Here is a 15,094-nt window from a genome sequence, read left to right on the forward strand (position 1 = left end):
TTCTATAACTCTCGCTTCGTCTGCGTGCAAAAAATTGCAGATTTACTATGCGAGTGTGATAAGGAATAAATAAATGTTTTGGGTTCCAGGGACATATAATTATTGACTTACATAACCAACACTGGAATAACAGTAGTCAACATAAATATAGATGTGATTGCAGTTTTCCTTTTCTTCTGTAACCAAACATGTGCTGAATTTCCTCAACCGATGATAAGTACTGTCAGACAATTTAAGTCGTCGTATGCGGCAGAACCATGTCATAATTAGTCAATTGATCAATCAAATTATGCTTTTTAGAAATGTATATCATGTATCCATCAGTAGTCAAAGCGACAATAGGTTCTATAGTACCTAATCTAGCAATTAAATTGTAGTTTCCGTTCCACCAAAAATAGGCTAGTTTCCTGTACTTAAAATAAAATATTTTATGCAGTGCACGAAATAAAGCACCACATTAATTAGTACCACAAAAATATGGAAAGTAGTTATGTTTAAATTGTTTAAGCATAATTTCTATTTAATAAGTCAAAGAGAAAGATATAAAAGTAAATGAATTGACCGTGACGTCACTCCTCAGTATTTCATAGTAATTCCATATATTATTAGCAAATCGTTTTGACAGTTCTTAAAAAGAAGCTGATTTGACTAGTAGGAAACTAGCCTATTGGATGATATCCTCGTTTGCATGGACTGCATAGTGGTATGATTCGCGTCCACCCACGCTCTGCTTTCACTGCACTTCACTGCTGCGTAGTACTGCTATTGTAGCCATCAAGCAGCTGATATCCGAACCTGTCCACCATCAGATGGTTACCGTACCTGGTCTACTTAATAGAAACGTTTAGGTACTCTCAATATAACCTAACCACAAAATTAAAATTTTGAAAAAAACCCCCGACCGTGACATAGTGGACCGATTTTCATGAAACACGGCTAAGAACACTCTCGACTAACTCGGCTTCCAAACAAAAAAAACTAAATCGAAATCGGTTCATCCGTTCGGGAGCTACGATGCCACAGAAAGACATACACACCCACAGACAGACAGACAGACAGACAGACACGTCAAACGTATAACAATCATGATCTTCGTGTCATCAGATTTGGTTTTTATCCATGCTGCACAATACAAGTTCAAAAATCTGAACTATTGGATAAAATAAACATGACCAAAGGCAGTGTTTTACATCGTCACGAATCGTGAATTCATCTACTCGCACATATATGGTACCGAAATTTACAACACATTACGGTTTTTAAGTACTGTACTAATTATCGCACTAGTGCGGTAAATTAGCATATGTACCGTCAAGTTTTTCAACTTTAGTCATGATTTTATCCACAAGATGGCATGGTGCGCTTAGGATTATGAAAGCCTAATCGCGCCTAATCGCCGCCGCCCGCGCAGCGTCAAATTCGGACCGATTCGCTCGTTGTTCTCGTAATTGGCTGTTCGCAAAGTGATTGTTTATGGAATGCTTGTTTTGTAACGTTGCCGAGTTGTGGAATATTGCCATAAACCCGCTGTTAAAAACCTATACCCATATCAAATATATATCAGGCAAGGTCAGTATTTTTGTTTATGGTGAACAGGTTGGAACAGCCATCTCATTTGAGTAAATGCCTGGCAAATAACCTAACCACAAAATTAAAATTTTGAAAAAACCCCCGACCGTGACCTAGTGGACCGATTTTCATGAAACATGGCTAAGAACACTCCCGACTAACACAGCTTTCAAATAAAAAAAACTAAATCGAAATCGGTTCATCCGTTCGGGAGCTACGATGCCACAGACAGACACACACACAGACAGACAAACAGACAGACAGACAGACAGACAGACAGACAGACAGACGGACAGACAGACAGACAGACAGACAGACGTCAAACTTATAACACCCCGTCGTTTTTGCGTCGGGGGTTAAAAAGTAAAATTAAAAATTAGCAATATCGTAGTGCCGTCCCATTTTCTCTCAAATTGTTTTGAAAGAGACTACACGATGATATTGCTACTTTTTAATTTCTACTCTTTTTTTGCCAAGCTCTGGCTACTTATTAAACATGTATTTTATTAATTAGCTTAACGTGGCTTAACACAGGACTAGGATAGTCCTGTGTTAAGCTTTTGCAGTCTTGCTTAGGTATTGAACATCCTACAGTTCAAATATTTACAAATGTTTAGGTAATTAAGAGATTGAGAGACAACTATTACTTTATCATTATCACCCTTTGACTAAGTGCCCCTCAAATTTCCAAAACAGTTTAACAACCCGTCTAGTCTAATAAAACTTCACCAGACAGAATAAAACAATTTTGTATTTTTCATTTTATTTATATTTTCCGAAGTCGTTTCTCTCAAAGCTATTTTCCAAATATTAGCTGACAAAAAGTATTTGAAAAGCAATTCGTTTGGGTGTCATCGTAAAGACACGCGAAGTGGTTTACTCAAGCAAACTATGTAAGATACGTTTCTTCTTTCTACAGTGAATTAAGATTTACAATTAATAGAAATAATAACAAGTAGGGAAATTGATATTGCCAGATTTAGGGATATTTTGTAAGTAATTGCGTTAAATAGCGTTTGAATAACGATTGTACTTGCTGAACTTTTAGTTATTCTTCATTTCACTGCGCACTATCTGTTGATAGACATTGTTAGAAAACAAGTACTAAAAGCAATAAAGCAAATATTCAACGATGTAGAAGTAAATGAAAGATCGGATCGATTTTAATGTAAATAGGCAATCGATACCGGGCTCTATCGACATTTTCGCTACATCGTTTTGTAATCGTCTTCTAGGCAATCGGGTCTTGTTGTTAATTATCAATATTATCGTAAATGTAAACTACCCTAACCTTTTAAAGAATAGGTATAATTATACCACAAACTTCAGTAATTGCGCTATTACATAGTTTAAGCTCTAAACATAAACTTTGTTTAATGTGCAATCAATTTTTAAAAACCCCATTCTGATAATTATAAGTAGGTATAATGCGCTCAGCGGTATGAATTGATATAATTATCAATACATTTAATTGAGCCCCAATATACTCTATCAATTTAACGTTAAGTTTCAGTTTTCAACTTTGTTAAGTAGGTACGTTACAAACCCTGTTTGTTTTTGCATTCCATATGGACGCAATTTCATAAATGTTTAGGTAGTAAACGTTTACGGTTTTTCTAATTAAAAAGGTATCGCATTAAACCTAGAATACTTCTATGAAATTCTAACACAGCTGGTTCATTAAAAATATATGTCAACGAAATAACCTGTGTTGGAATCCTCATTATATTCCACTTTAAAAAAATATTACTTATATTATATGCCATAGACATGCTCTATACGATTTGATAGCGGACATATGTATACCTTTTTTTTTTTTGACGGAGTGCACCATTACGGCTGCAGACTCCTGGTCGGTCTAGCCGAAGTGACAATCGTTAACGCTACGTGGCAATCGAAACGCAGTCTGGCTCTGTCGCGCCACTAAAGTAGAGCGATAGGGACAGCTACTACGAAATTCTTACGAAGCATAAGTGGTTGTGACGTTGGCTAGGTTACCCTGCTATTGATCGCGCTATATTTAACACGCATAATGGATTCGCCAACTGGCTGGAAGACGAGCCTTAATTGAGGAGTTCATTTTCAAAAGGACTTATGTTTGTATGGTTTCCATAGAGAAATTAGCTCTTTTGAAAATGCGCCCCTAAATTTAATTTACCGCGAATATGAACATACTTCCTAATTCAGTAAGTTAGTGCTCCTATTTCAGGATCGTCTACAAAGGACGTTTTCTAAAATGAATATTAAAAACCTGATGACCTTTTAGTATTTTGTTTGACATTGGGATTGAACATGTTGGTAATCGGAAATGAAACCTAAAAGCACCAGGATCTGTGAGAATGAGTTCTTCAATAAGTATAGGTAATTGCTTTTTTAAAAATCTCATTTGTTCCTTGTTTGTACTTAGGCATTTTTTTACTGGCCGCCTTTCTATTAAACCTATTTTAATTTCCCACTAAAAAAGTATTAGTAAGTAAAGTAAACTTCCGTTTCCTACAGTCTCGCCCCATGACAACCCTCATCAGACATTTTTAGCGACCAGTTTTAACGCCCGAACGAGGTGCGAAACTCAGGCGAAGACGAATTAAGGAGAAAAGGTTACTTTTTTCACTTTTTGTGACTCCTAAAATAATATTCTAAAGATAAAATAGTCGGCCCTAATGATCGTACCCTGCATACCTTGACCCTATTCTTAATACTGTGAGATGCAAGATTCACTACGACTTTTCGTATTTAAATTTTTACTATTTAATAAAATATAGATAGGTAGCTACTATTTTCACCTAAAGCTTTAGGTCCTAACCTTAAAAAAACCCTTAAACATCGATACACACATAGTACCAATCTACGCATAACATTTTGTATTGTGAAAGCAAGCTCGGTGAATTTAATTTCAACTTTATTGAGAAATTAAAAGAAAACTTTATTCATCGTAATAGAAATCATTTTATTACACAATTTAAGTCTATTTTTAAAGCAATTCAAAGAAATTTAATTATGAAACCTTAGGTAAAGTTGATGCAAAGAAGAAAGTTCTCGATAGCGTAATTGCCTTGGAAGCCATTGCAAGCTCTGATTATGAGTAATGTAGGTCAGTTTTGTAGAATTGTTTGATGTGCTGAAGTCTTATGAATCTCCGTTTGTTTGTAATTACTTCTTGATTAGGCTACAAGTTGAAAGTTTTTTTGCAGATTTAATTTTCCACCTTTCCTTCACCGTATCGGCCTTTAAAAAAATAGTACCTATAAAATGTAATTATTTTTAACGGCATTTAAATTATAACATATCTAACAGATAGGTAATTCTCGATTTCTTAGCTCTTTTAAATATGCAATGCCTCTTCTAACAAACATGAGATTTGGAGACAAAAAGTTTCATTCACCGGTATTTTAAATTCACCCCAGATTATCATGTCTTCATGAACGACTTATTAAAACAGACAACGAACAAGAATGTTCAATATAACAAAAATCAGACTTAAAAAGTTTATCGGAAATGGCACATTACACGTCTCGCCCCCTGTATTAAAAACCATTTACAAGTGACCTCTGACTTCTATACAAAAAACTATTCTGTAACTAAAAGACGCAGGTCAAGTTATTCTGGAAGTTTAAGTATAGGATAGGACAGAGACAGGAGGGTGGATAAATCGTCTTAGAGCGTAGAATGACGGATGCCTTTACAAGGTAGAGATGTCAGCGCGACTTATGGTGGTCAGAGAAAGTGTTCAAACTAGTGAAACTTTATTCTATTCACTGCGAGGATTCACATTGAGTGTTAAAATACACGACTTTTAATTTAGACTAATAATTACAGATTGATGCTAAACAAATCAAATCAAATCATCAGATGTTACATCATCAGATTTTAACAATATTGTTTTAAGAAAATCTTGACAATTATTAACTTATTAGCATTCTAATTTTCTAAAGCTTTCTATAGAATAGCAAAATTAAAACATATAAAATCTTAGTACCTACCTACCTGTTTATTTGTTTGGTTTATGTAGCGGTGTACCTAATTGTTAATAATCTCAGAAATTTTATGTATATTTTTCAGACGCACACACAATGTAACACGCAATGTAGAGATTAGTGGTTAAATAAGTGCTTTCAGAAAGTTTAAAAACTATTTTCTAATAGGTAGACATAATTACGAGTATAGATGGAGGCAACTTATAGATATTTCTACAAAAAAACATACCCAAAGAGAACAGAAACTTTGAGAATCCCTAAGTGCACTCGATAACATATCGTTCGCTAAAAGATAAGTGTCTGTTTCACCCCCCGTCCTTACACCTCGAATTAAAACGTTACAGTCAAAAAAACTATAAAAAACGCTGTCACATTTACGTGACGATTTTGTTATGACTGAAATTATTTATGAATTTTGTTTTTTATTTTTTTACGGAAATAGAATGAAATCGAGAAGTTGGTTCCCGGTCGCGGCAAGAGCGGTGAAGCAATTTGAAAACTGATTTTAGCTAGGTAGGTACCTACATACATATAGTGCAATGCAACCACCAACCAATACAATACTTGTATAGGCCAAGAGGGAACAGCAAAATTTTGACCAAAAACCAACTGAAATGTGCTAGTTTTAGGGATTAAAAAACCGCAGACGTACACTGAGAGAAATTTGTATTGTGAATTTAACAAGTTCAACTTGTTGCGGTTTATCCGTTTGAATCAGCCAAACGTATGTTTAAAACAATATGTGTCAGGTTGTTTTTATAAAATCGACTTGTTGATTCAAATATATTGCCGATTCAAATGACAAGTAGCTTGTTGTTTGAACCAAAGAGCACGTAGGCGCTATTTTAACCAAAAAACTTGTTGAACGAACATGAAAACTGGTTGTATTTTCTCTCAGTGTACCATACCAAATTTGATCTAAATCTTTCCAGCGGGGCTATTTGATTTGATCTAGATCGTTTCAGCAGGCCTAGGTAGCACATGTTTGGCGCGACAGTATCTCGTCGCAACATTGGTAGTCCTACTAGCTGGTCTAAAATTTCAAAGTCAAAAATTGTGTTCCAAGTATTTCTCGGCCTTTTTAGTTTGAGGCTAGGTGTCGAACCAAGGACAATATATACCGGGACTGAACTGACAAAGCCAATACAAAAAAGTGTAAAGTCGCCGTCTATAGAATTGTGAACAATGTAAACAAACCTTGTAGTCAAAATGTCTTTTATTTCCATTCTAACTCAGCAGATACTAGCTAAAAATCCATTAATCAATTCATATCACATTATGATCCTCAACCTTCAAAATAATAAAATTGTGCTAGAATATTTATATTTTATAGAATGGTGAATGTAAACAATTACATTGCTGACAATTTCTATTGACGGCGATTTTACCCTGAAATTAACTGCCTTTTAGAGATAAAACTAGATGGCGCTGTTTCACAGCCTTGAAGCTGCAAAAATCCTTATCCTTCCAAATATTTTTGCGTGTTTTTATTTTTCATAAGAACAAATGACATAGGTACTTCTTTATTTTAATATCATAATATCACATCAATCAATAGGTACACATTTAGAAAAAAAAAAAAAATTGTAGGCATCATCAGTGTATTTAACACTTTCGCTACCAAGAACCCGACTGTCGGGCACACCGCTCGTAGAAGCGTAGCCGATTACATGGGTTTCCCCGTATGTAGCGAAAATGTCGTAGCGCCGCGTAGAGCCCGGTTTCGAAAGTGTTAATAGGTGGCGCTAAAAAATTGAGGTAGGTACGATTCTTAGTATGAAGATTGTCAATCCTGTTTAAATCATCCCTGTGTCGAACGAAGGAAAAAATATGAAGATGACGGTTCGACCCCCGTACTGTAGGTATAGGTAGGTACAGTCGCCATCAGAAATATCGGAGCGGTCAAGGTGCTCACAAATATCTGAACACACCTCTATTGTCAAGGCGATAAGGCGTGTTCAGATATTTTTGCACGCCCCGGCCGCTTAGATATATCTGATGGTTACTGTACATACCTACATCTGTTAGTTTTCATCACTTTTTTTAAATTACTATGAACATCTCATTGCCATGCAATACGCGGATAGCTCATTCACCAGCTCTCCTATTAATACTATTTCATTGAAAAACTCCACATCCTTTTCGTTCCTCACAAAAACTGAAGACGTCATCTTATCCTAATTAGCAGTTAGCATCATCTAAGAATGCATTCCTGCCTAGTTAGCCGTACCAAGAATGTTCCTTCCTAGTTACCCGTACCGGGCCTCTAGCCAAACCTACAATCGATGGCGAACGATATGCAATTTAGGACATTTTAAAACATACTTATCAAGTATTTTGACTACTTGCAGGAACTAAAAAGTTTTAGATGGCACTCTATGCACTGTGATAAATTTCTTTGACAGTCATTCTCAAATAAAGCACCTTCTGCTGCTTCAGTCTTGTGATTAATAGAAAAATTAAAATTTTGAAAAAAACCGCGACATAATGGACCGAATTTCATAAAACATGGCTAAGAAGACTTCCGACTAACTCAGCTTTCAAACAAAAAAAAAACTAAATCTAAATCGGTTCATCCGTTCAGGAGCTACGATGCCACAGACAGACACACAGACAGACAGACAGACAGGCACGTCAAACTTATAACACCCCGTCGTTTTTACGTCGGGGGTTAAAAATATAGACATCAGTTATTTTTAGACACTTCTATTTTATAAATTGTACAACACTGTATAAAGAGTATCTATTCGACCGACCATCACTACTGTGACGTCATTGTATTGTTTGAAAAAGAAGCTGAGTGATTGGCAGTCAAGTACCCTATTGGCCAAGACCTGTTAACTCTCTTAGAGAGATAAGACCCCTTGTAATAGTTGTAATGCGCATGTGGTAATTGGACGGTTAACATATGTACCTATACCAGATCGTCTAGCACAACTTGCCTTGTCGCGCGCGAGTCCATACTTGAAGTCGCGCATGAAATATGGACTCGCGCGCGACAAGGCAAGTAGTGCTAAAGGGTCAGGAATAAAAAAATTGAATTTTTTCTCCCAACTGTTACATAAGTCCTAAGTTCTTTGGTATTGGCTCTGTCGCGCCAATACGGGAAAGCGATATAGTCAGTCCAAGATAAGTTGGCTACGATTTTGACAGCCTTGCCAATACAAATGTTACTTTAGATGCCACACAGCATCATCGATTGCACGCTTGGCTAGAGGACCAGGAATGCTGTACCGTCTGCAAAAACATCGGAAGTGCCGACGAGGCGGTTTGTGATGATGTATGGTCAGAAAAACATCTCGCCACTTTGTATCTGTCTTCGCTTGATGAATGAAGTATCATGGGGTGTGATTTATTGACATGGGGTTGTAAACTAGATAAAAATAGATTGGCGTTCAGATGTTTCTATCGTGCGATCCACTGCTACGATATCAATGTCGTAACTTCCTACCCTACCCTACCTACCTACGTCAATTGATATAGATGCCTACACTTTATACCCAGTCACGAAAAGTGAAATGTCACAAAAACTTAAAACGATCAATTTTAGAATAATTCGACCTTTTTCTAAAAAGTACTCTTAACGCAGAAAGGATTCTCTACCCATTTAGCAACAATGTAGACACAGTAAGTACACTGTAGCACCTACATAATTGATCCTCTGAAACATATTAAGATGATTACCTAAAGAAAGGAAATCTTTTTTTTTTTTTTTTTAAGTGATGCCCATATGAAATATAATATGCATCCTTCAACTATTTCTTGAATAGAAAACGAATGACTTCATACTCTAAAAAACATACAATGAAAATACTAAGAATTAATTACCGCCTATGCTGCAAATAATTCATTGCCAATGACCCTGCCAACTCTTTAATTACATACAACTACAATATACTTATCTTCATTGAGATTCTATTGAGATCAATCAACACCCATCGTCAACAGGGCATCGAATTAGCCGCCCCAGCGCGCGTTTCAGCTCACTGAAATATTAGTCTACAAGATGTCGTGCCGGGTCAATGGACTGATCAATCGTTGACCTGACATTGAGGTTAAGTAAGCTTCTATTTCTGGTCTTTACACCGATAAAGGAGAGGTTAAGTACCCGTACCAGCGAAAATTTTGCCAGTTCATTAACCTACTGTTTTACTTAATTATTTATTGCGCGATAAAATCATGCCTCTCAAGTCGAATGACGATTCAGTTTATTTTATAAGAAGTTCCTATTGTGCACAATATTTTGTGAAATTTAATTACTCTTTTATTTAGTACCAATACAGTAAGTATTTTAAGTAATAAGAAGCTGTTAATGATATCTATAAATTAAGGCCAACCAAATGAGACTCGAACCTAGGTCTGTCATAGAACCATCATTCGACGCAAGAGGCATGTACCTTTAGAAACGTCAAAGCATTAAGTCCCATGCAACATCCAGACCCAGGCGGGAACCTCCAGTATGTAGATAATTGAATTTATTCATCCATTGAATAATAATTGTTAATTAACTGATTTACGCTCACTAGCAAAGAAGTGCCTATTTAAGTTCGTTTCTGAAACTGCATAGGTCTTCTCATAGAAGTAATGAATACTTAAGACACACTTAAGCCCTCTTCAGTGAAGTATAGTCCATTGAGTTTCTTAATAGATTAGGCATCGAGCTCATGGTTAATGCAGGTGTGTTATGTGGACAATTAGATGCGGAAGCGTGTGATGGCTGCGCAGGCGCCCCCGCGCATGCGCGAGGCATGCTAAACGGTGAGAATAGCTTACACACCACTCGCAGTGAACCTGTGTTAGTCTGAGCTAAGAGCACGAGTGGTTGTAAAGAATTGACGTGTCAATTTATACAAGACAGGAATTAACAATGGAGGTAGACCGGGATGGTATGAGTCACTAGTTGCAAGCAATTTTGCAGGACACCACATGCCAATCGAGAACATCCCTATTACAGTTGGCCGTCTTACTTGCTACCTACTATTCAAAGAGATATAATAATGATCACTGAATCGGCGAAACCAAAATTGGTGTGATTCCCGGTTAATCAATTAGGTAATGAAATGGTCTACGTCTACTTAACACAAAAATCTAATGGCGAGAATCTCGAAGTAAACCAATTATTGTCTCTTAATTATTTGTTTAATTACATTTGGATCTTGTTTTGACATTTATATAAGCATGTTTTTATTTATATTATATGGCATGTGTTGTGTATTGTTAATGTGTAGGGGTACTGGTTCAAACTGTAAGCTTACACTTGCACTATGTTCAATAAATAAATCTAAAATCACCATCGAAATCACGTCAGCGTGCATACGCTGACGTCACCGCCGGTCAGTCTACCGCAACTAATCGGGTCAATGCACCTACAAAGGGATGTGAAGTACGGGCACCTGTCAAGGAAAAGACTTCCCGCACCAATGTGGATGAGGAGGGGTTCACATTGGTCGAAAAGAAGAGCAAGGCGCGCAGGGCGGCTCGTAAGACTGTGTGTGGCGCTGCGGAACCGGTGAATTCTGGTCTACGGATTGCCACACCGAGCAAGGCGCTCTACGTGTCGCGCTTACACTACTCCGCCGTGGCCGACGAGGTGGTGGACTACGTTCGCCGGAAGACTGGCTACACGCTGAGGGTGCAGCAGCTACAGTCGCGTCACTACGTGCACTTCAGCTCGTTTGTGGTACGTGTGCCGCGGCCGCTGCAGGACACCATCGCGAGCGCAGACTTCTGGCCGAAAGGTGTGGTTTTTCGGCGGTTCCGGGGCAACCTGCCGAATCCTACACCGGGGCAAACGACGCAACGGAGCCACGCTGTGACGTCATCGCCCAAATGAATTAATTAATTTTCCCATCACTAGCTCGGAAACACGTGTTCTGTCCTTTAATACCAGTGGGTAAAAACGTATTCTATCCACTAGTGGGTAAAGTAATTTGACCTTGAATAAAGTCAAATTAACTGCTTTAAAATTGATAAAAGTAGTTGAATCTAGTAATACAGATGATTTACCACCTGTGGAACTACTGGAAGTAGTGATAAACGCATTTTTGCGTTGTAATTTCCTCGCTATAGTCAGAGGAAAAGTTTTGTGTTACACTCGGGTGCAAATGTATTTTACTTCTCGTGTGTTAAAAAACTCGTACCAAAAATTACCAACCCCTTATTTATTTGTCCACGCTTAAATAAAAAGAAGAAGAAATGTCCCGACACAGTTTTTGTGCAATTCTAGTCGCTTATGTTTCGCACCACATGCATCAAAGATTTCTTGCAAAAATTGTTCCACGTCCGTCGTTTGAGGTAAGATATGGTTCCCACGTGACTCATGGCTGTCTGCTGGTGTCGTGTGAGGCGGGGAAATGGTAACAGTGAGCTAAATGACTCTAACTACTGCGTTTAGCTGTCGCCGTGAGTCGTAAAACACTAATACTTAAAGCTGATGTGATGAAGCTCACTTCATTTGTGCATGTCAACTGTCTGAACGGGGTATGAATAATTCTAAATTTTCATTTGGATATCATAATTCAAATCGATCATTTCATGGCATGGCCTAACAATTATTTCATGGCATGGACGGATGACCACATCATGAAAGTTCATCATCATCATCCTCCTTGCGTTATCCCGGCATTTGCCACGGCTCATGATTATCCCAATAATCTCAAGATTTGGTATCTTGTAATTAAATGAATCTTCATATTATGATGAAAATGATCAATTCTAAATTGATCCTAAATTAGTGTTTCATGAAATGATTAGGTACCCACAACTCTGATAGTTACGAATATTGGATGTTAGTTCTCTATTATAAATAACTTGACTGTTTTAGTTACAATGAAAAGACGGCTTGTTACGTTACGACCTACTCAATCTACTCATAATTATACTTAGCACTCATATGCTGAGCCTATTACTGCCTCTTAAAATTGTTTCCTGCAATCATCCATAGCAGCATTTAAGTTATAATATCCATATTATCCACCGCTTCCTTCATAAATCTTTTGCTATTTACATATGGCCATGTGCTTCCCGCGTGTACCTACTGGAGGCCTTTGTAATCATGATGGTGGAAATACAAAGTATATACTACCTACTTTTCATTGCAACACAGTATAACTAAATATGTCATTGTCATACGAGAGCTAGTGCAAGATCAAATCAGACCCTCTCGCAGTGCGTGGAATACTAATTGACATGTTTAGCGACCCGCGAGACCGCCCGCTAACAGAACGCCAGATATTCGTGCTTGGCGTCTTTTTACAGGCTCTGTTTACCGTGTCAGACATTCTTTTTGTAAGTTGCACCGCACTCGTGTTACTGGCAAAAAATAGTAGAAAACAACGGTATCTACCTGCTAACTTAGGTAACTGCGCTTTATAAGCTAGCTAAATAGCAGTCCTAACACCTAGGAACGCTCTTCGAAAATAGTGCCTACACTGCCTACATGACGAATATGCTTTTGTTATTAGTAAAGATCGTTATCAGGGTGCACTTTTCGTGGCAAGTGGTACGGTTGGCAAAAAAAAACAAATACATTTAAATATTCACTTTGTTCTTAACTACAAAATAAATACTTACCTTCTTAGGATTACACCTATATTTTTAAAACAATATACGTCAAATGACATTAATTATGTATGCCATAAAAATACATTACGCGAAGTATAATTATATTATTTAAATCCAAATAATCAAATGCACTCTAGATACGACTAATTATCTAGAATTGTTATTCAAGTAGTTGAAGTCAAAAGTAGTGCTCGAAGTAAGACGAGCACGGAGGAGTGTAATAAGGTGCACGAATAATTCCAGTATCTTCATTCACAGTATGGATATGACACAATACCTAGATTTTATAACAACCTTCTTGTAACTTCTGTCAACGTAGAAAGGTCATTTAGTTATTTAAAATGGATTTTTTCTAATCGACGTAAACGACTGACAGCCAAATATGTTGAACAAATTTTAGTTATTTATTCAATGTAAGTAACTATAAATAAGTAATTATAAATATCTATATATTTCGTAATTTGTTAAGTATATGTAGTGTTTTAAATACTTGTGTATTTGTTTTTTGCCAACCATACTCTGCCACCAATACAGCACGCTGATAACGATCTTTAGTTATTAGACCTGTCAATAGTGGCTGGAAAAAAAATATGCTGGGAAAAGTTTTTTTATTGTTGCAAATATACCTATAGATGACCTATAGTTTACCCAGAACTTTCATTGTATACATACTTAGACCTCTAAGATTTAGGCACTACGGACCCCGCAGTGGCTTAATCTGTCACTGGTGATGGCAATAATTAGGTACACCGTACAACACACGACGTTGTTTACCGTCATTGCACTCTTTGTTATTATGACCTTTTCCTCTTTGATTTCGAACACTGAATCACTCGTGAGGTAAATCCAGCTCACGTACAGATTAAAGGTTCGATTCGGTCATAAATCCGTAAAAACATGTTAGGCGTTTTTATTAGGATCATAATGGATGGACAAGTGAATATCGTGGGTTTGCGTGATAATTTGAATTATAAGATATGCTGTAAGTGACTCAAATATAACATGTCATGATACGGATCTGTAGTAACCTAATGAAAACTAATAGCAAATAGACCTGTAACCTAATGAAAACTAATAGCAAATAGGTAATATCAAAGAGGATCGAGTATTATAGAGAATGACTGTCAAAGTAAAATGTGTAATCACCAAGAATATTATATACCATTATACATTATTACCATTATTACCGGTATATAATATTCTTGGTAATCACAGTGCATAGACTGCCATCTCTCGACACCGGCTTAAAACTTTTGAACCTCAGTTTTGACAATTTGGCCCATATTCTTAGCTTGATATGTTTTAAAATGTCAAATATGAATATTAGCGCCATCTAGTCGAGCGTACCCCAAAGGTGTATCGCCATCTAGCTTACCGTACCTTTTTCTGTATGGTTTTGGGGTACGTTTTTTTCTTAGACTTTATCGGTCTTTACGAAGTTATATAGGTCTTTGGTAATATCAAATAATAGGAATGGCTAAAGAAGTGTCAAATAGTGGTCGTAGTTTTGACGGCTGAAGTAAATGGCGCTGTAATCTTAGTATCATATTAGTTTCTGAATTTACAGCGCACTACTTTGTTTATTGCGGTTTATATTGAACTGCAAAGCACTATACACGCAGATTCCAATGAATTCATTGAGAAACTCGCCATTTTGCGGCTGTTTGTACAGAACAGACAGACAAATCTGCGATAGCGTATATCACGTCACACATGCCTGTCACGAGTGCATTTGTATGCAGCGGCAATGCATTAATTGACGCTGTATCACGTCGCCAGACGTCGTTAGTGACGAATTCGCACGACTACCTGATTGCGGTTTAGAGGACAATATTTTCCCAATAATGATTTTGCTTCAGGAATTTTTATGTCGTACTGTGAGGGGGCAACGTTACTATAACTATAACCATCATAAAGTATTTACAAGTAGATAAGTGCAATATTATGTAGCTTTACAGACCGTACCGTAGTCAATTTGAGGCAGAATT

The sequence above is a fragment of the Leguminivora glycinivorella genome, chromosome 1 (assembly GCF_023078275.1).
Source record: "Leguminivora glycinivorella isolate SPB_JAAS2020 chromosome 1, LegGlyc_1.1, whole genome shotgun sequence".
Lineage (NCBI taxonomy): Eukaryota > Metazoa > Arthropoda > Insecta > Lepidoptera > Tortricidae > Leguminivora > Leguminivora glycinivorella.